The sequence below is a fragment of the Furipterus horrens genome, unplaced genomic scaffold, assembly GCF_987537825.1.
Source record: "Furipterus horrens unplaced genomic scaffold, mFurHor1.1.pri manual_scaffold_11, whole genome shotgun sequence".
Lineage (NCBI taxonomy): Eukaryota > Metazoa > Chordata > Mammalia > Chiroptera > Furipteridae > Furipterus > Furipterus horrens.
The window spans coordinates 12055521-12079165 of NW_028327181.1; the positions used below are offsets into that span (position 1 = coordinate 12055521).

General features: G+C 52.5%; 1 protein-coding gene across 1 annotated transcript in view; it reads left to right on the forward strand.

The window, feature by feature from the left end:
* The first annotated feature begins 432 nt into the window (after positions 1-432).
* KIAA1671 (KIAA1671 ortholog) overlaps positions 433-23645 on the forward strand; it is a 172642-nt gene continuing 149429 nt past the window's right edge. Inside the window, exon 1 of the mRNA XM_090290567.1 lies at positions 433-489. The gene's annotated coding sequence lies outside the window, so the exon portion shown is untranslated. The remainder of the gene's footprint in view (positions 490-23645) is intronic.

Sequence of the window (23645 nt, forward strand, 5' to 3'; positions counted from 1 at the left end):
ATGGGTGAGAATAGACCGAAGGCCTCCTGAAGTCCCTGGCTCCTTTAGTCTCTCTGGGGTGCAGACCCGGCGGCTTGTCGGTGTCCATTGCAGGGGATCCGGCCCGGGGTCTGGGGATCACCTGGGGAACGCGGGCGGGGACCATGAACAATAATCCAAGTTGAGCACGGTACGCTCGGGAGTCTGGGGCCGGATGGGGTGTGCTTCCGGGAAGAGTGTCTAGAGAGGATCCGTGGCCTGTAGCCGCGCCGAACCTCCCCTTGGCCCCGGAGCCCGCGGGCTAACGCGGATCTTACCAGTCGCGCTCCACCCCGGGGCCTTCTGCGCAGGCGCTGCTAGCTGCGGTTCCCATGGCGACTGGGGGCGCTTCCCTGCCTGAGGCCCCGCCCCCAGCAGGCTAGGCTGCGCGGGGCCGCGGGCAGCGAGGGCAGGTGCGGCGGGCTGCGGGCAGGTGGCGGCGCGGCGGACGGCGTAGACGGCGGCTCCAGGGTAGGTTGCGCGGCGTCCACAGGGGGTGGGGGCCGGCTACATACCCCCTGTCCCGGGCTCTCGAAGGGGCTGGGGAGGAGGTGGCCGGCGATGGCCGCCAAGTTTTTACTAGGCTGAGGCCCCGTGAGAAAAGTTGGCAAAGTTGGCCGGGGAAGAGGCGGGGATCTCCCCAAGCTCCGGGTCTGCGGGGAGGGGGGGAATTCCGATTTTGGAGCTGGGAAATCTGTCTCCCGAGACTTGGGAGTGGATCCCGCGGGAAGATCCCGCGCCACCCGGCTGGAGATCCCAGGAGTGGATCCTGTGCCGGCGGCCTGGGGTCCCACTCTCTCCCTGCCTGGGGGTGACGGTGGACGGTGATTGGAGACCAGGAGCGAGTATCTCTCTTCTCCCGATATTGGTCCAAGAGGAAATTTGCTGGTCGGGAGCTGGGGGGATCGCTGGAGATCCGGCGGCGTACCCAGCCTGGTGGAGCTGCTAGGATCTGGATGTCGTTGCGGGTTGGAGGCCCAGGAGGTGGACCCTGGTGCTCGGGGTGCCGAGCAAAGCGGAGCCCCGGGCGAAGGGATTCTGCGAGCAGCGGGGGAGGTGGAGAGAACTATGCGCTGGGCCCGCGGGGCACCGGGGCTGTGGACGCGCCCTCCCCGCCTGGCCTGCGTTCCGCTCCACACACCTTCCCAGGGCTGAGGCACCTTGATGGGTTTAGGGCTCAGTCTCCCCAGCTCCCAGGCAGGCTTGGTTTGTCTCCACCCTGCTGGTGGCGCCGCCTGGGGCTACAGGCAGGGTGCTTGGGAAGGGAAGCGGCGCATTGCCCCCCACCCAAACCTGACCTTTCCTCACTCTCCCGGCACATACTCACCTCGGAGCTGGGGCACCGTGCCCTGAAACCCTGCTCTGAGTGCCATAGGAGAGCGTGTGACCTCTGCGAGCCGCCTAGGTGGCCAGGGCTTCTTGCCGCAGCACTGAACTTTCTCTAGCCGAGAGCAGCCATTACCTTTTGGGAAGGAAAGAGCTATACCTGTTGCACAAAGAAAAAGCTTTTTCTTTGCTGCTGCTGTGTGACCTTGGGCAAAACAGTTCACCTCTCTGAGCCCAGGTCTCCCCTCTGGGCAGAATGGGGTGAGGGTGAGGATCACAAGCCACCCTCTTATTTGGCTGGCAGGATTAGTGGGTGCGAGGGGTATGGAAGAGGTAGGGGCTTTGCAAACACTAGTGGGCCCTCATTTGCGGCCCCTCTTTCCCCACATCACAGCCCCTGTGGTTCCTCTGCAGCATCTGAGGGGAGACTCCAGGAACCCATGGCCTTTTTAAACTGCAGGATTAGAGAGATGTTTAACTTTGTCTTTCTTCCAAAGGGGTTAATTGTTCCTCTGCAACTCCCTCCTCCACCCTCCTCGCAGAGAGAAGCTCTGGGTTTGTCTAATCAGTAGCCAGGGCGTTTGGACAAGGCTTCTCCCTTGGCCCAGCTTTCCCTTTGCTAATCCATGGAGGCTCCTGGACAAACATGCATTCACCCCTGACACTGGCATCTCAGACCCGGGACAGTTCCAAGGGAGCTGTGCAAACACTAGCCCCTGTTTTAGTGGCTTTAGGGGGAATCCTTTTTAAAGGATTTGAATGCTTGACAAGGGTGCAATGACCTGAGAGAAGTGCCCGGTTTCAGTACAGTGTGGGCACATGTTTTAGCTGGGCACGTGAGCTGATTTATTTAGTCACCCCCTGTGTGTGAGTGTGTGTGTGTGTGTGTGGCACCTACTATGTGGCAGTCACTATAGGAATGGTATGGCCCAGGGCAGTGGAGGTTCTAGCTATGGAGCAATTAGCTACAGTCCGGTGAGGCAGCTGTGCCAGCTCTTGATGTAGGGGGTGCAGCCCTTACCCCAGATTCTGAGGCTGGAGGGGTCTCGTTCCCCTTGGACGTCCTGGAGGAGGCTGGCTTGTATCCAGGGCTAACCTTGGCCAGAGATTGGAGCAACCCACTGTCTGAGCATTTCCACTCTTTCAGCATCACCTGACTACGACTCTGACCAACGGAGAAAAGGAGCCCCTGAAGAATAGTTTAAATGTTCATTCATTCATTCGTTTGTTCAGTCATGCATTCATTCATTTATTCAACAAGGACTTCAAGATGCTAGCAATCACATCTTTAAGTGGGAGGGTCATGCCTTGTGAAGAGGCAACTGTCTAGGTGGGGAGAGTTGTAATGGGAGGAGGAGCTGATGCCTTCTGGCATGGGGAGGGAAGAGGTCGGGGGTGGGGGGTTAGTTTCTTGGAGAGCTTGCATCGGGAAGAGGTGGTGTTATGGGCAGGAAGAGAAACAGACCGGCCTGAACGCAGGAGGGAGTCTGGGGTGTTGGCAGGAGATGCTGCAGGGGCCAGGTCTGCCATTCTCAGGGGCTCGGACTTAGTTCCAGGGCAGTGGGTGGGTGTTGCAGAAGTTTTTCGGCAGGAGGGGGATGAGGTCAGATTTGTGTTTGGGGGAACACTTGCCCTGCTCTTGTGGGAGGCAGGATGGGATAGGGCTTGAAAGGAAGCTGAGAGGCCAGTGAGGAGACTGCTAGAAAAGTGCAGGTGAGTGGTGATGGTGGACTGGACCTGGATAGAGATCTGCGCCAGCCAGCGTTATGTTTAGAGAGCCACTCAGCTGAAGAGCCCTTGGAGGCCCAGCCTTTTATCTGGAGAAGGAAGCCCTCCAGGGTAGGTGGCTTAATTATCGTTGTAAGTGCCAATAGTTTATTCCCTTCAGCAAACCTTTCCAAACACTCATTTTCAGCCTGCCCCCCAGAGGGTTACAGACCTCCAGATCCTCAGGGACTCCGCTTCCTATGTGCGGGGGTGGGGCTCATTTCCGTTCACAGACTGGGGACTCCGCGGTGTGGGAGGTCTTGCCAGCCAGCAGTGGCAGAGAAGGGGTTTGAACTCTTTCAATTTGCAACTTGCGATACTTGGAGTCAGTGAGGTTGAGGAGAGACGCCACAATGGGCGGTGAGGTTGAGTCCCACAGCAACAGGGTTAGTAAACCCAGGGAGGCTTCCAGGAGAAAGCAGGGCTGGAAAGGAGGGAGCCAGCCAGGGAGATTTTGGGCCAAACCCTGCCCCTGCCCCTTCCTGGCTCTGGTCTTGGGCATGGTACTAGGTTTGAGACTTGGTTTTCTCATCTGTGAAATGGGCTCATGACAGAATACTCCCCTCCCTCAAAGGCTTATGTGAGTTCAGTGAATCAGCACATGTAAATACCAGGCACAGTGTCTGAATCGGTCTGTGTTCACTAAGTGATGGGTATGATGATTATTATATTGTGTCTTCTGTGTGTGTGTGTGTGTGTGTGTGTGTGTCCGCAAGTGACCCTTGAGCTGAGGAGAAGAAGGAGGTGGCAAGGAAGGGAGAAGGAACATTCCAGACAGAGCATCACAGGCAGAGGCAGAGCTCATTTGGGGAATTACATGTTAATTGGTGCGCCCAGAGTTCTCTTTACAGGTCCCTGCCCCTCCCTAGATACCCAGACAAGAGGGCTTGAGCAGGCTCGGGGCAGAGAGCAGGGCAGGAGGATCCTTGTCCAGGAGGTCACATTCCTTCCCTCACTCACCTGTCCAGGTTACAGGAGCGGGACCCCAGATGAGTCACTTCCCTCTTGGAACCTCAGTTTCTCCTGTCAAATGAGAGGACTGGAGAGAAAGTGGGTAAAGCATGCAATGTAATGGAACAGCCGCTTTTTGCTGAATCCTTTGTATGTGCCTGGCTCTGGCCGAAGCGCTTTGACAATTTTTATTTACTTATTATAGTTTGTCCTTTGAAAATTTCTTCATGACAAACCCAGGTGATGCCTACTTTTGGGACCCTTGATTTTGCAGCTGATGACACTAAAGCTTCGAGTGGTCCTCCTTCTCACTCTCGCACCTCAAACTACTGTCCTTTAAAAGGATTTGGCACTGAGGGACACACGCGCACAAATGCTCTTTTCCTTCGGTGCGATGAATGTTTGATTGAGCATCTTACCTGGGGAAGTCAAAAGAGCCCCTGCCCTCAGGAATCCACTCCTCAGGACTCTGGTTAATTGAGTGGGAGGAAAGGACGGGAAGCCAAAGTGAGACAAGTTTGCAGAGGGTTACACTTGACCTCTGGGAAGTAATCACGACTGTGTTTTTTAATTGCTCAGTGAAATGACCTTTGAAATGTTCTGTGGCCTTGACTCCATTAAGAATATGAAATATACTCTGGCTGGTGCGACTCAGTGGATTGAGCACTGGCCTGCTAACCAAAAGGTTGCTGGTTTGATTCCCAGTCAGGGCACATGCCTGGGTTGTGGGCCAGGTCCCAGGCTGGAGGTGTGACACAGAGAGGCAACTAACTGATGTTTAAAAAAAAAAAAAAAAAAAAATCCCCAAAGTATGATCTTTGGGTGTTTACATGGCTGAGTCATATGTGATACACACACAGAATATCTATCTATCTATGTAGTATTATAAAAATAACATGTAATATGTCCCAAAGCATGAACTTAGGATGTTTACATCACTGAGTCAGATGTACATACACACTGTGAAAATAACACATAACATACCAAATACTTCAAAGATGGCAAAATGATATTAAGTGAAGAGTGAGTTTCCCACCCAGCCCTTACCACACTCTGCTAATTATCTGAATTATTTTTGTGTCTGTTCTGGAGACAGACAGAAGGAATCAAATCTTGGTTCCACCACTTACCACCTATGTGACTTCATGCTGGTGGCTTACCCTCTCTGAGCCACAGTCTCCTTGTCAGTAAATGGGGATAATAAGGAATCCTACCTCTGAGGGTTGCTGTGAGGAGTAAAGGAGACAGGCCTGGTATGTGGTCAGTGCTCAGTATGTGTGGATGGTTGTTATTATCCTCGTTACTTGCGATGGTCTTAGTGGAATTATCATTGCCTTGGTCCCCTCAGGACTTTACACTCGGAAAGGCAGACACCCTATCTGTCTTCACTGATGTTTTCCTCGGTAAATAGTCATGGGATAGTTAATGAGATAAACAAATGAATCAACATCTGTAGACACAGTCTTTTAATAACAATCATAAATTGTAAGTTTCACCTATAAGTTAAAAATAGATCTGAACACTATTCTGTTTCAGAATATGTCGATTTACCCTACTCTTTTAAAAAGTTGAACAATACTCCAAAGCATGCTATTAGCTATTGAACAGATCTCCTGTTGGCTGACTTTGAAGTTCTTGGTTTTTTGGGGTTTTTTGCTATGACATGCAGAACTGCAATAAACTTTTCTGTTTGCATCTTTGCACACTCATTGTGGTCGATTGGAGGACAGATTTCAGAATGGGGACTTTATCCCAGGTTGGAATAAAGCTTGTTTTGAATGTTGATCTAGCCTGCCCAGTTTCCCCTGAGAGTGGTGGTCCCTTTCGCACTCCCACCAAGACTAGGAGGGAGGGAGAGAAACATCGATCATTTGCCTCCCATATGTGCCCAGACTGGGGATCGATTCCGCAACCTTTTGGTGTATGGGATGATGCTCCAACCAAATGAGCCACCCGGACAGGACAGAAGGCAGTTGCTTTTAGAGCAGGTGCTTTTCCCCTCTGCTGTGGCTGGAGGGCCGTCTTGTTAATGGGTCAGTCTACCTAATTGTCTTCCCAGAGCAAGCCTTTCTAGCCAGGGAGGGACCAAGGGCCTCAACCATCACTCAGCACCCTTGAACCTGAAGCAGCTCCAGGCCATCCAGAAAAAGCCCTGGGAGCTTTACGTTTAAGGAGCATCCACGCTGCTCTGGGGTGGAAGCACCCAGCAACCTTCAGGGGGCCCACAGTTATGAGCATTTGCCGGAGGCCATCTGACCTAGGTGCGGGATTAGAAGTCCTCATGCCTTCATTCATCCATTCAACAACAGATTATCCTGTATCGATTATGCGGTACATCCTATGCCGGTTATGGGGAAATGGATTCTGCTGGATGTCTGGGGTGGGTTTCTGAAGGAAGCAGGTCGGGAGGTTGAGAACTTGGAGTAGTACAGGCGTGGCATTCCTGTGTGACCCTGGCATGCCACTTCACCTCTCTGAGCATTTCCTTTGATCCTCATGGTAGAATAAAAAACAAGTAGAGAGTATTCATTCTGTCCTGGGTACTGTGCTCATCATTGTTTTCCTTGATTCTCATGTCCCCATTTTGCAGATGAGCAAACTGAGGCTCAGGGAGGGCGTTGCGTGCCTGGGGCTGCAACCAAGAAGGGGGAACATAGATCCATGCAGCCCTCCTGCTGCCCCTGTGCCCCGAATCTCTCCCTTGTGGTACATTGCTGTGTGATTTGGGCAAGAGACTTGGCCTCTCTGAGCTTCAGCCCTCACCAGCAGAAAGATGCTAAGATTTTTCCCCATGGTATCATTGTAGGATTAGGTGAGTTAACAGCATGTAAAGTTCCGAGTCCATCCCCATAAACAGATCAGCTTAGTGTTTTTTAAAAAAGTGTGTAAGTTATGCCAAGGAATTGCTTTATAAATCACAACATAAATCTTTCTTGTTTGCAGTACCAGCAGAAATAGCGGCAGTAATTTACAAATATAATAATTTGCATTGACAGGTTGCTTCTTATATTCTAGTTCCTCTGATACATGAGTTAGTTCATTTGCTCAAATCCTTGATCAAATCCTTCTTTCATCCTGTAAAGACAGGTGCTGGTGTTGTTTCCTCTTTCCAAACGAGGGAACCAAGGCCCCGAAAGGTGAAAGGCGCTGATTGCCCAACTTGCCAGCTACTGTCGGGCGGGGAGCCCTCAAGCCCTCGGGCGTGCACCTCGCCCGTTGCAGGCACAGCTGTATGTTCAAAGGCCCTGGGTCAGGGCTGAGGCTCTCAGCTGACTGTTGATATTTCTTTTCTTTTTTGTTTTGCTTCCTCAGTGACGAAAGCCCTTCCTAGGGACTGTCCTGTTTACCCCTGGCGTGGTGTGATGAGGCCCTGCCGGGTGGGGGAGGGGGAGGAAACTTGGGTTGTGCAGGGCCTCCCAGCTGGAGGGGAGGCCAGCGGGCACATTGGGCACACCAAGGCCACTCTGTGAACTCATGCAGCCCCGCCTGCCCGGACGTGAAGCCTGGGCCTCGGTGGGCACTGTGCCTGCCCAGCCCTGCCCAGTGCCCTGGGCTGGGCTGGGGAGTGACTTGGTTGGGGAACTCCCAGGGCCCTTTGGCCTAGGAAGCTGGCCAAGTTGCGTCTCCCTTTCCTTCTAGGCCCTAGTGCTGGAAACCTCTTTTCTCTGATTCTAGACCTGACACCTGCATGCCAGGGACTGTGCTGGACACGTGCTGTACTGGGAGGGGGCGTAGAGAATATTAAGATGGTTCTGGGCTGCAAGTCCCGACCCATGAATGCCAGGACCATCTTCTTTTCTGTGTGTCCTCGGGCAAGCCCCTCCCCTTCTCTGGGCCCTTTTCCCAGGGCAGGAAGAACTGGGTGAGTGGATCCCAGAGCCTCTTATTCCTACTATCTACCCCTTCTGGGAAGAATAAAAATCAGCCCTTTAAAAGGCAGGGCCTAGGAAACCGCTGTTCTCCAAGGGCCTACTGCGTGCTGCATCCTTTGCCAGGGACGTATTGTGTGTGCATCTTCTCATCAACCTCAGAATCACTCAGACGGTTGGTATTGCTAACCCCCTTTACAGACAAGCAAACCGAGGCTCAGAGACAGAAAGTCTCCTCCTATCACTCAGCTTGAGGGAAGAAGTGGCAGAGGCTGGACTTGAACTCAGGGCTGCCTCCTGCCCACCTAGACTCCTGGCAATAACTCCCATAGTCAGTTCCCTTCCCCTGAGCTGGCCCAGAAATGCTCTCCCCCTCAGAACTTCCCATGCAGGGTATCCTTTCCTCTCTCGGGCTCGTGGCTCATTTTCGTTCTTGTCATTTATTAAGCACCTACTGTATACCAGGGCCTGAGCTTGGCCCTTTGTGTCGGAGCTGCCTGGGACACAGCTCATGCCCTCACAGAGAGATGGCAGGGGCGCTGGGGTGGGGACCGTGTTCTCCTGGCCTCACCTTCTGCCAGCCTGGAAATGGACCCGCTTTCCTTGAGATGCCCAGGACTTGGATGAGCCAGGGAAGCTCTAGCAACCTGCAGATTGCCTTCTTCCTGGGGAGGTGAGGTGCGCCTGGTTACTGTCAGATGGAACTCCAAAAAGGAAGCGATCATGCTTGCAAGTGTGGCCTTTATTTCTTTTAGTTCATTAGACACAAGGCGGGTGGGTTTGAGGCATCGAGAAACTTTGGAGGAATTTCTGGAATGCCCAGTGTGCTGGCTGACCCAGCAGAGCAAGTGTGAGCCGTTCATCCAGGCTTTAGTTGGGGTCAGTGGGGGTGTCCTCAGGGGCTCTCTGGGTGTCACCCAGTTCCTGTTCTGAGTCCTGAGTCACCCCGGGAAGGTGGCTGTGCTGTGGACCGCAGCAGCTGCCAGCCCCTGAAGCCTGGGTGTGAAGCCTCGCACCCTGGGAGCCGTGGGAGTGGCTTCTCCTCTGCCTTGGGGTTGACACCCGTGGAATAGGGTGCCAGTTTCAGCCTGGCCAAGGTCACGTGGCTGAATGTTGGGGTGAATGGCATGGTGATATAGGGTAAAGCCCCCACTGTGTGCATTGTGTACACTTGGTGGGCCCTTCTGCTTTACCCAGCTGTCTCTTCCACACCTGGCACATGGCACTTCCTTTCATTTTCCTAATTAATATTTTTATTCTCTTTTGATCCTTACGACAATACGTTTTCATTGTTGAGCATTTTGAAATATAGGTAAACAAAAAGGAGAACATAAAAGTCTTATGATCCCATGTTTAAAGCTAACCAGTACTAATATTTTGGAATATGATTTTGAGACCTGTCAGTCACATCATGCACAGGACTGAGAGATGTCTGCACTGTCTCTTGGGGTTTATGCTTGGGTGGCTTGGATTCAGATCATGGCTCTATAACTTCCTAGCTGTGTGACCTTGAGCAGGTCACTGAACCTCTCTGAGCCTCAGTTTCGCCTCTGTTAAATGATGTTGCTGTGAGGGTAGAATGAGTTAAAATCTGTGAAGTGCTTGGAGAGGTGCCCGGCACACAACAGATGCTTCATTCTTACTGGCGTTTTATATGTGCGTGTAATTTTTCTTGTTTTGAGCATGAGTCCCTTCCTGGGAACGCTGTAACTTATAACTGGAGGAGTTGGATGTTAGGCTGGAGGGCCCTGGACCACGTTCTCCAGGCAGGGCCCAGGGGTGCTCGCTTTTATTTCAGAGGCGGGGGCTGCTCAGAACAGAGGTTGGTCAGGTGGTTGGGCCCACACCAAGCACTCTGGGCTCCCAAGGCCTGATCGTCATTGCCCAGGGATGTTTCCTGTCCCTGCTGAGGCCTGGGTGTTGTCCAAGGTAAAGCCACTGGAGGTCCCAGAGCGCTGGAGGTGGCCCCTGTAGGAGGAGCTCGCTGGGAACCCTTCCTCCTCCCTCAGCTGCAGCAGTGGCTTCAGGAGGCTCAGAGACACTTGGAAAGAGTGACGGGGTCAGCCGGCCACCCCTGGGAAGGTCTGTAAACTAGGAAGTCACCAGGACTCCACTGGGGACCCGGAGCTGCCAGAGAGAGGAGGGGGTTAATGGAGCCTGGTTTTCAGGAGTGAGTCTGGGACTGGTGACGTCTATTGGGGGGAATTGGCGCTATCCTTCAGTAGCTCCCTCGTCCGTCCTCAGTTTCCTTGTCTGTAAAATAGGGCAAATAACAGTAGATTTCATCTTCCAAGGTGGTTGTGCCGGAACACATAAAGCCCCCTAGCACAACCAGATACATAATCAGTGCCTCCTCTCCCTCCCTCTCCTCTCCCCTCTCTCTCCTCCCCCTCCTCCTCTCCCTCCTCCTCTCCTCTCCCCTCTCCCTCCTCTCCCTCCCCCTCTCCCCTCTCCCTCCTCCTCTCCCTCCCTCTCCTCTCCCCTCTCCCTCCCTCTCCTCTCCCCTCTCCCTCCCTCTCCTCTCCCTCCCTCTCCTCTCCCCTCTCCCTCCCTCTCCCCTCCCCTCTCCCTCCCTCTCCTCTCCCCTCTCCCTCCCTCTCCTCTCCCCTCTCCCTCCCTCTCCTCTCCCCTCTCCCTCCTCCCCCTCCCCCTCTCCCCTCTCCCCCTCCTCCTCTCCCTCCCTCCCTCTCCTCTCCCCTCTCCCTCCCTCTCCTCTCCCCTCTCCCTCCCTCTCCTCTCCCCTCTTCCTCCCCTCCCCCTCTCCCCTCTGCCTCCTCCCCCTCCTCCTCTCCCTCCCCCTCCTCCTCCTCTCCCTCCCTCTCCTCTCCCCCTCCCTCCTCCCCCTCCTCCTCTCCCTCCTCCTCTCCTCTCCCCTCTCCCTCCTCTCCCTCCCCCTCTCCCCTCTCCCTCCTCCTCTCCCTCCCTCTCCTCTCCCCTCCCTCCTCCTCCTCTCCCTCTCCCCTCTCCCTCCTCCCCCTCCTCCTCTCCCTCCCTCTCCTCTCCCCTCTCCCTCCCTCTCCTCTCCCCTCTCCCTCCCTCTCCTCTCCCCTCTCCCTCCCTCTCCTCTCCCCTCTCCCTCCCTCTCCTCTCCCCTCTTCCTCCCCTCCCCCTCTCCCCTCTGCCTCCTCCCCCTCCTCCTCTCCCTCCCCCTCCTCCTCCTCTCCCTCCCTCTCCTCTCCCCCTCCCTCCTCCCTCCCCCTCCGCTGCCCCTTCCCCCTCTCCCCTCTGCCTCCTCCCCCTCCTCCCTTCTCCCCCTCTCCTTCCTCCTCATTTCCTTCCTCCCCCTCTCCCTCCCCCTCTCCCTCCCCCTCCTTCTCCACTCGTTTATAACAATAACACTGACTGAGCAGACCCTACACTCACTACTTGTGTGTGATGCATCGTTTTGTTGAATCCTTGTAATACATCACAGTTGCTATTATCAATACTCGGGTCTTGCCGTCTGATTCCAGGTTTCTTGTGCTTATGTTTAATCACGACTTCACACTTGAGTGTGTGATGAAACGCTCCGAACACAGTAGGTGATCAAGAAAAGGCAGCCACAGTGATTACTTGTCTTATTTTTGCTGGTGCTACACAGAGCTGCTTGTCCGAGAAGCAGACTCCTCGCCAACCCAACACCCCAAATTTGGAGCATCTGCCCCATGGGTCTTCTCCTGGGGCTGATCCTGAAAACCGCTACTTGTCCATGACACGCAATGCCATGCCCAATCCCATGCGGGGGCCCCCAGGCCCCTTTCATCTGTTTCAGCTGCTTGGAAGGATGGCTGCTGAATCTTGGGGTACCCTTGGGGTCCTTCAGACTGAATGTTGTACTGCAACATGGTATATCCCAAATATCTCCCCGAATTTGGGGATGAGCAGCCTGGTTGATGTTGTGGGGTGAGGAAACCGAGGTCCCGAGAGCGGAAGACACTGGCTCATGGCCACGGGGGAGGGGGGATCTGACCCCACAGAGCCCGTGCTTTGAGGATCTAACACGTCAGCTTGGTGTTTCCCAGCCTCCAGTCACTCTTGGATCACCTTGAAGATTTTTCATATTTGTGTACCACCTGGATTGTTTCTCAGTTAACCTTTTTCTTGAACTTGACTTACTTTTTTTAAATAAGTTTTATTGAGATATAGTCTACATATCATACAATTTATGCATTTTAAGTATACAGTTCAATTTACAATGAAAACTAGACCTACCCTATGACCCAGGAATTCCACTTCCGGGTATTTAGCGAAAGAGAATGAAAACAATACATTGGAAAGATATATGCAACCTCAAGTTCATTGCATCATTATTTGTAACACCCAAGATACAGAAACAACCTAAGTGTCCATCGATGGGCGAAGCTGTGGTCCATTGTCTACAGTGGAGTGTTATTCAGCCCTAAGAAAGAAGGAGCTGTTGCCATTCGCAACAACATGATGGACCTAGAAGGTATTATGCTAAATTAAGTAATCCAGGGAGAGACAAATACTGTATGATCTCACACGCAGAATTTTTTAAAAAGCTTATAGATACCCAGAACAGATAGGTGGTTGGAAGAAGTGGGGAGTGGGGGTAGGAGAAGTGGGTACAAACTTCTAGTTATAATGTCTTCAGATGCACAGCATGGTGATGATAGTTAATAATTTTTGATTGCATATTTGAAAGTTGCTAAGACAGTAAACCTTAAAAGTTCTCACTATAGGAAAAACAATTTTTTTTTGGAAGTATGTATGGTGACTAATGGTAACCAGACTTATCGTGGTGATCACTTCACAATGTTTATAAACATTCAATCATTATGTGGTACACCAGAAACTAATAGAATGTTACATGTTGATTACACTTGAATAAAAAATTGGTACACATTTAGAAGTGTGCAGTAAAAAATGTGTTCAGTTTAAAAAATTACATTTTTAGGAAAGTGTACAATACAGTGGTTTTCAGTATATTCACAGAGTTCTACAACCTTCACCATAATCGATTTTAGAATGTTTTTATGACCACAGAAAGAAATTCCTCATTTCCTCTAATTATGCCAGTCCTTGGGAACCACTGATTTACTTTCTGTCTCTCTGGATTGTTCTGGGAGTTTTATATGAATGGAATCATGCAATATGGGGTCTGTTGTGGCTACTTTCACGCAACATCATGTTGTCAAGGTTCATCCATGTCATAGTGTGTACCAGGACTTCATTCTTTTTCATGGCCGAATAATATTCCATTGTACGGATAGACCACATATGACTCATTTCTTAAAGCCTAAAAAGCATCTTACAAGATGGCCAGTGGGCTAGTTATGTTGGATCTAACACACGTGGCTATACATCACTTACAGTACAGCCTGTTTATCAGCATATCACCGTGGTACACACACACCCTGTGCTCCTGTGTACTGGGAACCTTACCTTGTCAACTAACGGGCCACCCCCAGGTGAACTCTGATACTTTGTTGTGCGGTTGTTACACTGGGCGTGTGTGCCATGACATCTTTTGCATTCTGTGCTGTGAATGAGAAACACATTCTTCTGCTGGCGCGGAGGAGAGATCTTAATCCCTTCTCGGGTCTGCTCCCGCTGCCTCTGCCGTCGCGCTCAGCTTGACCAGCGTTTATCGCCCTCGTGCTGGATCCTGCACCCACCCCCCTGCTGGGTTGAAATGTGGGAAGGTGCCGTCTTTGTGGGTCAACAATGGTGGGATATTGCCCTTTCACCTGCTCCAGCCTCCGACGACCCCATGAAGTAGGCAGCGTTGGTCCCTCTTTCCAGATGAGGAAACAGCCGTCAAGAGGGCAGTGAATCAGGAAATGCAGGCAGGACAGGGAGAGCTGGGATCCAAAGTCCCGGCTCTTTCCGTCTGGCCTCCAGTGGCCCTTGGCCCTTGGCATTGACCCTGCTGACTCACCAGCCAAGGTTGGGAGCTCTGGCTTGTTTGTTGAGCAGCGGGGATGGTTTCACTGCAGGATCCACTCCCAGGGAGTCAGAGGGGGCTTGCTGCACGGCCAGCCCTGTGGGAGGTGCCCACGTGGGGAGGCAGCTGGCTGGGGCCTGAGCAAGTTCACTAATCCCTGGTCTCTAGGGCCCCGGGCAGCCCGGCCTCCCTCCCCCTCTCCTGAGCCAGCGACTCGGGGCTCTTGGCCCTGCTGCAGCTGGGGACGCTGAGCCAGCGTATGCCCCTGGGGAGGATTGCTTCGCGTCGGGCAGTTCCCTGTCTGTGGAGCAGGGCCGTGGGTCCCCCAGGGGCGGGCATTGGATCCCGGCCTGAACAAGGCTGTCTGGATTTTTGTGCCTTTCCTTTAGAAGCTTTCCTTTCCCGGGGAGGGAACAAAAGGCTTGGAGGGGATGAATGTTTTGTTCAAGGTCACACAGCCTGCTGGGAGCTGAGCCTGAGCCGGGACATGGTGTTCGGATCCCGCTTCCTAATTCATGCTTCTTCCCACCGGACATGCACCCTGCCCCGCCTTCCCCTGCCCCTCCCCCACCCCCCTGTTGGAGGGACCTGTCCTTGCCACAGCCCCTGCCCCCAGCAGATGTGAGCTGGCTTGGGGGTGCAGGAGCTCTGGGTGGAGCTCAAATACCCTCTGGCCACCTGCCAGGCCCTCCCATGGGTGACACAGCCCACAGGGCAGGTTATGACACGAAGGTGCTCCAGCACCCAGCACCCAGCACCCTGGTGGGTGGAGAAACAGGTTTGGGTCCTTTTTTCTCTCATTCCTGGTGCTGGAGCCCACCCCCACTCGGCCCATGGGCCACCTGCCTCTGCTTGGGCCTGCGTCTGCTGGGCTCTGCAGCAGGAACGCCACCTCCACGTCCCCTCCCCAGGCTGACAAAGCCTTAGGGGGACCCTGCCAGTCAGAGGTGGGGATGGCAGAAGTGGGCCAGCTGGACCCTCTGAAGTCTCAGCCCAGTGAGGGTGACCGAGGCCTCACAAAGAGACAGACCCAAGTTCCAACTGGGCAAGTCAGGTCACCGCCTACTCCAGTTTCTGTCTCTGCAAAAAGGGTGTGGTAGTGGGGCCTCTTCAAAGGGCTGGTTAGCCCTGGGCACATAGTAGGTGCTCAGTCCACAGCCCTATTACAGGGGAGAGGCTAGAACTGAGCAGGTAGGTTTTTGTATTTGGTAAAGCTGGATTCATATTGTTGGATTCACCACTTGCTGCTTATCTGGGCAAGTTCAGGCCTCAGCCTTAGTTTCCCTTCCGGTTCTGTGGGAATGATAGAAACACCAGTGAGGACTAGCAGATGCTGAAGTTCTTATTAGCTCCATCCTAGGCTTGTTTTTCGCACCTATAACTGTTACTATTAATGTAATAGAAGTATTTTCCCAATATCAGCATCAAGCACATCCATCCATGTTTATGGGGTGACCTTGCAACATTGGGGGGGAGTGTTTCTTTAAAAAATGGGAAACCAACAGGGCAGTGGAGGTAGGTGGGTGGACAATGTGACCCCTTAGGAGCCCTTTCCGTCCTGGGATTCTGGGTAAAATGTGTGGTCCAAGGCAAGGGACTCTGTTCTGTCCCCTATGGGCACTTACTAAACGGGGCTGGTGGCTGGGAGAGGCTAGTGGTGGATGGTAGGCAGGTTCCACTCCTCCTCCTCCTGGGGAGCGTTTCCCAGGTCTGGCTTCATGGAGCCGCCCGTGGGTCAGAAGCAGAAAGGCCTTAGTGTGTCTGAGACCCTTAGACCGTGTGGCCACCCAGGGACATCTCGTTCCCCTCACCCCACTCCTGGCGTTCTGGTGGGGCCTCAGGGCCGGATGTGCTGGTAGTGGGGGCCATGGACTGGCTTCTCACCCATGATTCATGGGGGTGTGGAGGGGGAGCAGGGGCCGCTGAAGCCCAGAGAGGGCAGGGTCTTGGCCTGCATCAGCCAGCACATCGAGGCAGAGGGCTCCTGGCCCTGGCTCTGAGCAGGGACGTCTGATTTATTGCTGAATTAGCCTCTGTCCTCAGTGGGTTTAACTTTTTCACTTCCTTCCATGTGGGAAGTCTTTATTCCTTACTCATCAGTGGCACCTGGTATCAAACAAACCACAAGGCCAAAATCTATCCCCATGGGCCCACATACTCAGTGGATGTCCTCCCAAACCTTGGAGCCCCAGCAGGGTATGGAGGGGGATGGTAATAGTAACCACCACCCCAATAACATAGCTGGTAACACATTGAACACATATGTGAACCAGGCACTCTGTTTCATCCTTCTTACTCATTTCACCCTCCCAAGGGTCCCATGAGGCAGGTATTATTATTTTTATACCCATTTTGTAGATGAGGAAGCTGAGGTGCAGGGAGGCAAAGTAACTCGCCTAAGGCCACCTAACTAGCATGTGGTGGAATTGGGATTTGAACCTGGGTAGCTGGGTCCAAGCTCTATTTAAAAAAAAAAAAAATCACATATTTTTAAATTGTGGTGAAATTTACAAAATGTACATTTACCATCTTAACTATTTTGAAGTGTAAAGTGGCGTTAAGCATGTTCACACTGTTGGGCTGCCATCGCCATGATCCATTTCCAGGAATTTTTTTGTCTTGCAAAACTAAAGCTCTGTCCCCATGAAACAGGAACTCCCCATTTCCCCTCCCCCAGCCCCGGGCAGCGGTCATTCTGCTCCCTGTCTCTAAGCATTTGACTACTTTAAGTGCCTTGTGTAAGTGGAATCACACAATGTTTGTCTTTCTGTGACTGGCTTGTTTCCTTTTTTTTAAAATATATATATTTTAAGATTTTATTTGTTTATTTTTAGAGAGAGGCGAAGGGGTGTAGAAAGAGGGGGAGAGAAACTGGGGCCCTGGCCCGCAACCCAGGCGTGTGCCCTGACAGGGAATAAACCAACGACCTTTTGGTTCACAGGCTGGTGCTCAGTCCACTGAGCCACATCGGCCAGGGCACGGCTTATTTCACTTAGCATAATATTATCCATGCTGCAGCATGTGTCAGAATTTTCTTGCTCTTTAAGGCTGAATAATATTCCATTGCATGGAGATAGCACATTTTGTTTATCCTTTTGTCTGATAATGGACATGAGTTGCTTTCACGTTTCAGCTATTGTGAATCATGCTGCTATGAACGTGAGTGCACAGATATCTCTGATTTCAATTCTTTTATATACCCTAGAGTTGCTTGATGATAATACTGCTATTTTAAATTATTTTGGGAACCACCAGAGTTTCCCAGAGCAGCTGCACCATTTTGCATCCCCACCAGCAGTGCACAAAGGCTCTAGTTTCTCCACGTGGCCACTAACACTTGAGATTCTTTAAAAAAATTTTATTTACTGATTTGGGAGATAGAGACTGATTTGTTGGTTCCACTTATTTATGTATTCATTGGCTGATTCTTGTATGTGCCCTGACCAGGGATCGAACCCACAACCTTGGCATATCAGGATGATGCTCTAACCAACTGAGCTACCCTGCCAAAGCTAATTTTTATGGGAGATTCTTAGGATCTGTATTTGTTGGGCCCCGGTTCCTATTGCATCACGATGTGTTTTCTGGAACTGTTTCTGCCTCCATCAACCATCTGTGAACTTTCCCAGGGTGTACCCCACAGAGGGCCCCACAGAGGGCTGGCCTGTGTTAGATGCTGAGGAAATGCTAAAGGACCACTTCTCACTGGCCCAGGGCACTCCCTGGCATGTGTCTTTTTTGGGAAACACTTAAGGCCTGGATCTAATTATTCCGGGATGTTCTCTGGACACCATGGACCCACTCCCCACTCACTGGGGAAGCAGCAGCAGCTGAGTACCTGGGACTTGGCTGTTCTGAAGGACACCCCTCCCCCCCGACACACCGCCCCCAGCCACCGGGAGCTTTAAGAAAATACAGGTGCTGGGACCGCTGCCTGGAGGCTCAGACTCCCTGGGTCTGGGGTGGGGGCCCGAGGATCAGTATTAAAAAATAAATCCCCCCAGATGATTCTGAACAACATATTACTCAATTCTGGCTGAGGCTGAGGAATTGGTTACAGAACTACCTGAGGGTGTATGTCTGCCTTTGAGCTAGAGTAGGTAAGTGGGTGAGCAAATGAATGAATGAATGAATGAATGCAGAGTTCCCAAGCTCTGTCATTCACACATCATCTTTCTGACTTTTGCCAGGTCTATATATCTCCTATGTTATTATTCATCTAATATTTTAATACAGATCTATGTATCATTATTATAAATTCAAAACAAAACAAAACATCTCTGGCCATCAGCAGAAATTTACTTTAAAAACACAAGCCAAGGAAATCAAACAGTGTCATCAGGTTCCAAACAAACAAAATACTGTCATTTGGGCTTTGCTCCTGTTTTGCTCCCACTTCGTTCCGCTTTGTTAAACGGGTGATTAGCAAGCCTTGTGACGTGTGAAGGAGAGGCGAGCGCCCAGGGAAGACTTCCTCCTGCCTAGAGCTACTTGTCTCCCTCGAGTCAGTGTGTTTAACGTCCAGCCCTTGGACTGTGTACCCTCCTGAATGCTTCCTAAATGCAGAGTTGGGCAATGAGGGCATGTGAGGGAGGAGTGGGGCTGGGGGCAAGAGGGAGGGTGGGTCCCCCTGGGCGACAAGCCTGGAATGGCCCTGCAGGTGTCGGGATAACCCAAGTCCAGGGCATCCCTTGGCCCACAGCGGCACCAGAACCTCAGAGGAGTGGAGGCTTTATTTATGGGTTCATTGTGCTGAGTCAGGTCTCTGCAAGGTCAGGCTCCTGGTTTGGTGCAGAGCCCAGAGGGTACGGGCCTGGCAGCCTGGAGTCAGGAGGGAGAAGGAGGCTCTCCTGCGGGGACCAAATGCTTGCAGGGTGGGCGGCAGCCTCTGGCTCCCCAGGTCACCAGGGTGGAAGCCAATGAGGTCTGCAGGCTGGGACCTGCCTCTTCCTGGTATGTGGCCTTGGATGAGTCTCAACTTCTCTGGGCTTCCCTGGGTGCATCTGTCAAGTTCATTCATTTGGAAAATCCTATTCGTGCTTGCTGTGAGCCAGGCTCTGAGCTGGTTGCTGCAGGGAGCCCTGGAGGGTAGGGGAGACCCCTTCTCTCTGGAAATTTGTTCCTGGAGGGGATGTGAACATTTCGTGAGGGAGGAGGAGCAGGAGGCTCTAGAGACAGTCTGGAGGACAGACTTGGGCTGATGATGGGCTTTTGGGAGTGGGCTGCATGGAAATGTATTCTGTCTAGAGGTTAGAAGTCCAAAATCCAGGTGGCAGCAGAACCCCACTCCCTTGAAGGCTATACGGGAGAACCCATCCTTTCTTTCTTCTAGCTTCTGGTAGCTTCTGGCAATCGTGGGTGCTCCTGGGCTTGCATCTGTATATCTGCACCTTCTCCTTCTCCTTTTCTTATAAGGACACCAGTCATTGGATTAGGGCCCACCCTAGTCCAGTAAGACCTCACTGAGACCTAATTAATGACATCTGCAAAGACCAAATACGATCGCATTCCAAGAGTCCAGGTGGACATGACTTTTAGGGGGACATTATTCTACCCACTACACTGAGGAAAGGCCATTAAAACTGAGACCTAAAGGATGGGGATGTGGGGAAGGTCGTTCCAGGCAGAGGGAACAGTGTGTGCGAAGGCTTTCTGGTGGGTGTGCAGGAGAGGCTAGTGTGCTGGGAGCAGAGTACGCAAGCGGGACTGGGGCACAGAGCATGGAAAGGGGATGGATTTAATTCCAAGTGCCTCTGGGGGATGTAAGCAGGGGCATGATGCGATCGGGGTCCCCTTTGGGAAAAGGTAATTCCAACTAGACGGGGGGAGGGGCATGGCAGTGACTGACTAACAGTGCACATACTTTCAGGCTGAACCCCAAGCACACTTACTTCCCTGGGGTGTTTTCATCTTCAGAGCTCTGGCAGGACGGTAGGGCAGTACTATTAACCCCTGAGGAGCTGGAGGCCCAGAGAGGTCAAGCAGTTTTCCCAGGCACACACAGCTAAGGTGAAGAGCACACAGGGCCCGTGCCAATGGCTTCTGTCTTGTAAACACTTGATGCACCTGGAGGTGGAGGTCCTTGGACCTTTAAGGTCCATTTTCAAAGATAGCCGAACGGGGAACGTTGGTTTTACCTCTGCCTGTCCTGTGTGGTTTGCCCAGCCAAGGGGGGCTTAGCTGTCGGGCAGGGATAAGGGAGCTTCAGCACCTTCGTGTGTGTGGCATTGATCGCCTTTTTTGTGAGCTTCTGTGATCCTGCCTGTTCCGAACAGAGCTCCAGAGGAGAAAGAGCAGTAAACACTGGCCCCTTCACCCAGGAGCATTTTGGAGGGATGTGATAAAAATCTTGGGCTGAGGCCCAGAGGAAATGGCAGAATAATTATGACTGTTCTAGAATCTTTGAGCTGCTGTTGCTCTGACTTTTGGGATGCCTATACCCACGGAAGAGAGCTTTCATCTTGGGAAATAAAAATACGACTCTATTCAGACGAAACGTTACAAAATGTGAGTATATCAATTTCCCCTACGCTGGGAATTAAGACATAAATTAGGTGTTGTCTCCCAGGTATCGGGGACGCTATGATCCTCTTGAGAGACCGGCTCATTTGCTGGGTCGGAAATTCCCAGTGTGGTGCGAGGTCCTTACTTCCTGCTCAGTCTCTTGTTTCTTTGTCCCCTGTGCTGGGAGAGGGAGGGGGAGAGAGAAAGGGAAGGGATGAGAGGGAAAAATTTTTCTGAAATACTGCTTTTCTGTTGAGGGTTTTCTGTGTTTTGATAGAGTTGCGGGTGCTCCTTCTGAGAAAGCTGAACCAGTAACTGCTGATGGCCTCCCCCACCCTGGCTGCTGGGCTGGACTCCCTACCTGGGAGGTAGAGAGATGTTATGTGTGTATTTGTGTGTGTCCGCGTGTGCGCATGCGTGCATGTGTGTTTGTGGGGAGGTGTGTAGAGGAGAGGAGTTAAATTTGGTTCTGGATCTGAGGGCTGGTTTCCTTCCTCCTGGTGAAAGGCTCTGTGGAATGAATCACATCCTCTCTTTAGAGTTCTGGGCTCACAGAGGGAATGTCAAGGCCACGCCGGGGCTGTTGGAAAGACACCCGCCCGGGGGATGGCAGACCCTTGCTCTGTGGAGGACCCCGGAAGAATCTAAGGGATGATGCTTGCAGCTTCCCTTTGAGGCTTATGTATTCATTCATTCATTCATTCACCCATTACAAACCTCGGTGGTACCCAGCCGCCCACAGAGTGCACGTCCTTGTGTTCATCATCTACCCGCTTTGTTGTTTGAGCACCTGCCTTGGCAGGACTCACCCCTGGAAGCGACGGACAAGGCCCTGTGCCCTAGGGTAGCATCCGCCATAAAGGGCCAGATAGTAAATCTTTTTGGATGTTGTGACCACATCACACCTGCTGACCTCCTTTCGCAGCACAAGCAGCCGAAGATGACAGCTACCCAAGCGGGTGTGGCTGGGCCCCCATCCAGTTTTATTTATGGGCACTGAAATTTGATTTCCACGTGTCATGAGATGTTGTTCTTCCAATTCCCCCCATAATGATTTAAAAAATGCAAAAGCCATCCTTGGATCACGGGCCATATAAAAATAGGTGGTAGGCCAGTTGCGGCCCATGGACCAAAGTTTGTCAGCCTCTGTTCCGGACAGGTGATAAAGTAAGTAAACTAGTAATGTAGATCGTTTCAGTCCATGAAAAGGGTCGTGCAGAGAATTTAAATGTGGCAGTGAGATGGGGCGCTGCTGGTGGGTGTTCAGAGAAAGCCCCTTTGAAGAAATGACATTGCAGCGGAGAAGTGAAAGTGGAAGAGGCGGCAGCCCCTCTTTGCAGGCAGTGGAATAGCACGAGCAAAGGTCCTGAGGTCGAAAGTCACTGTGGTGGGCGAGGGGTGGGGTGGCTATAGCAGCAAGTTCAAGGAGCAGAAGGGTTTGTGTGGCTGAAGCATAGTGAGTGCAGCGGAGAGAGGTGGGTGGTGAGGTCCCAGAGATGAGAGCACAGTCATTTTATTTTATTTTTATTGATTGATTCTGAGAGAGAGAGAGAGAAACAGCGATTTGTTGTTCCACTTATTGGTGCTTTCATTGGTGGAGTCTTGAGTGCGCCCTGACTAGGGATGAACCCACAACCGTGGTGCGTCGGGATGATGCTCTAACCAACTGAGCTACCCGACCAGGGCCACAACACAAGCCATTTTGGGTTTTTATGATGACTTCCCCTCTCTGAGCCTCAGTTTCCCCTTCTGCACAAAAAAAATGATATTCGCACCTTCCTCCCTCAGTGGGAGAGCGAGATAACAGAGGTGACTCAGGTGGCGACTGACGCAGGATGCGGGTGTGGCGATAAGTGATACGGGCAATCATGTTGGGACCTTTTTCTTGTGTCCCGGGACGCCCCTCACTCTGTGCCTTCTGCGTGGAATCCATTACCTGCTGGTGTGTGGGCTCCCGGGCAGATCCGGGGGCAGTGTTTTGAGTTCAGGTAGTTTGTGTGGGAGAGAGTCCCAGGAAGGACAGCTCTGGGAGGGGGACAGTGGGACAGGGGAGGGAAGGAGGCCATAGCTGGGTGTGTTCATAACCAGGCCGCCTCTGTGGGCCATGGGCTCAGCCCCATGGGGGCCTCTGGGGACAGAACAGTGCAGAACTTACCTCCCCGACAGGTGGGGGAGCTGGGGTATTTCAGAAACTGTTGGAGTGAGCAGCGTGGCGACGGGGCTCCGACAGTGTCTGTGGCATTGGGGTTCTGTGCCCTCTGTCAGACCAGGCTCAGGTGTCTCCTGGAAGCCTCCCCCATGTGCCTCCTGCAGCCACTGGTCTCCCGTGGCCCCCAATCCGTCCCCAATCCGAGTGCTTTAGGGTTTCATGCTACAGTTCCTCCCGGGTTTGGTGGGGACCATGGCTTATTCACATCTGTATCTGCAGGACTTGGCAGGTAGTGGGTGCTGGGGCAATACCTAATGACAGTGAGTTAGGGGTGGTCGGGGGGACCCCTGCCCTGGAGCACAGATGGTCCTGGGGAGCAGGGACGAGGGACAGGTGTTTGTGGCTCAGAGGTTGAGTGCTGGGAGACCACGGGCAAGAGACTGTACATTCAGGCCCCTCTGGCTCCCAGACCTGTACTTTGCACCCGGACGATCTGCCTGGGAGCTCGTAAAACATGCCCACGTCTGGCCTCCACCTGCAGAAATTCTCACTCATCCAGCACTGCATCTGGCTGTAAGTATCGAGCCAATCCTTCCAGCTCGGAATGGCGAGGACCTCTGTGTTAGTTTCCCGTGGCTGACGTAACACTGCCACAAACCTGGTGGCTTACAACAACAGCAGTGCAGTTTCTCACAGTTCTGGGGCTCAGAGTCTGAAATCAGTTTCACTGAGCAGAAACCAAGGTGCCGGACCCTTTGGAGGCTCTGTGGGGAGGATCCATTTCTTTGGCTTTTCCAGCTTCTGGAGGCTGTGCATGTTCCGAGGCTCCTTCCTCCACCTCAGCGGTTAGTGACTTCAGGTGTCTCTGCTGAGGCTGTCACCTTGCACCCTGCACCAGGTTCTGCACTAGGGCCTTCCTTGTCCATCTGGCCTCAGCATCATTATACCCATTTTACAGGCAAGGAAAACTGAGGCTGGGGAGGAGCATTGACTTGTCCAGAGTCATGCAACTAGTAAGTGGTGGCATCTGGATTTGAACCCAGGTCTCTGACTCTGCGCTTTGCACTAGTGTTGAATTAATAGGCCAGCCAGCTTGCTCACCACTTCTGCACAGTGGGCGTTTTGAATTGATCTTTTTTTGGATTCCTTTCGTTCCTGATTTCCCCTGGCTTCA